Source organism: Gymnoscopelus microlampas (assembly GCF_963454915.1).
Source record: "Gymnoscopelus microlampas genome assembly, chromosome: 4".
NCBI lineage: Eukaryota > Metazoa > Chordata > Actinopteri > Myctophiformes > Myctophidae > Gymnoscopelus > Gymnoscopelus microlampas.
In genome coordinates, this window is record NC_139941.1 from 56,395,175 (window position 1) to 56,397,146 (window position 1,972).

Sequence of the window (1,972 nt, forward strand, 5' to 3'; positions counted from 1 at the left end):
TATATGATATGTACAGTACAGTAGAGTACAGTATATGATATGTACAGTACAGTAGAGTACAGTATATGATATGATACAGTACAGTAGAGTACAGTATAAGATATGATACAGTACAGTAGAGTACAGTATATGATATGTACAGTACAGTAGAGTACAGTATATGATATGATACAGTACAGTATATGTATACAGTACAGTACATTGGTAACAACAGAAGCAGTAATAAGAACAGTGTACAGTAAGTAGGTCTTACCTGTAAGTCGTAGCGCTGTGTTCAGGTGAATATGGGGATATGAGAGCAACACAGGCGGGGGCAAGGTACAGCTTCTATTGTGTGTGTGTGTGTGTGTGTGTGTGTGTGTGTGTGTGTGTGTGTGTGTGTGTGTGTGTGTGTGTGTGTGTGTGTGTGTGTTATCAGTAGGAGGGTGTGTGTGTTATAACAGCATGATGCTAAAGGTCTTCCATCACATCTTTTATGGCGGCATTAGAACAGTTAAAGTCACAGCCTTGTTGTGGCCGGCAGAGCAGCCTTCAGCTGATGGAGACAAACTGAACGCTCTCACAGCGTTGTTGTATTGTTCTCCAAGTGGGGGGGCTCCAGTGGGGCCCCTGCCTGATTGAGGGGGTTTCCTGGGGGTCCCCAGGAAAATTAGTTAACATACTGTGTAGCATTACAATCTGTTTTTAACTGCTTTTTACACACACACACACGCGCACGCGCACGCACACGCACACGCACACGCACACACACACACACACACACACACACACACACACACACACACACACACACAGTGCCACTATGCTACTTTGCTTGCTGAGGGTCTTTTGTCTTTTTGGACCAATCACAACATGGTTTTCATGTCTTGGGCAGTGTTGCCAGATTCTGTGACAGAAACCAGCCCCAAAGAGGCGACTATGGGGCCACATGAGCACTTTAACATGTACATCATCAGCTATTTGAAAATAGCAGATCTACAAGCTCACAACGCGTCGCGATGCGACGCGTTGTGAGCTTGTAGATCTGCTATTTTCTAATAAAATCTTGCGGGGAAATTCTAATAAGCAGATCTGGCAACCCTGGTCTTGGGAGTGAAAACAGATCTGTAAGCATCAACGTTACTTCCTGTAGTTTCACCGGCCGTTCTGTCTCAGTGTTATGGTTTTATGATTTAACACATGATGACATCATACCTATATAATTATATTATCAATCACAGGAGTAATGCCAGGGTCATTATACACTATATTATATCACAGCACAAACAAACAGACATGGGCCTGTGTGTGTGTGTGTGTGTGTGTGTGTGTGTGTATGTATTACAGCTTCCACCAGCAAACAAGTGAGTTTTAGGGAAGCAACTACTTTTTTTTTAATAGCAGCAACAACTTCTACTCGCATGTTTTACTTAAGTAAAAGTACCGATACTGCAATGTAGAAATAGTATGTTACAAGTAGAAGTCGTATTCAAAATGTACTTGAGTAAAAGTACAAAAGTGTCAGCATCAACATATACTTAACGTTCCAAAAGTAAAAGTACTCATTGTGCAGAAATGTCCCATTTCAAGTTTATGCATTTTTCAAGTTCAACATGTGTAAAAAAATCTTTTGAAAATAGCAAATCTAAAAACTCACAATGCGACACATTGTGAGCTTGTAGATCTGCCATTTCAAATGGCCAAAATGTACATAGGGCTGAAGTGGTTAATGTGTGTTTTGTAATAATAATTCAAATCTACAAAGTAACTCGTAACTAAAGTTTACAAATAATTGTAATGGAGTAAAAAGTACAATATTTGCCTCTGAGATGTAGTGGAGTAGAAGTAAAAGTATAGAAAATTGTAAATACTGATACTGACTAAAAAAATAACAAAGAAAATGAACTTAAGTACAGTGCTTGAGTACATATACTTACTGTAGTTACTTTCCAACACTGATCTTCTGAAACATAAACAACACACCTGCTTCATA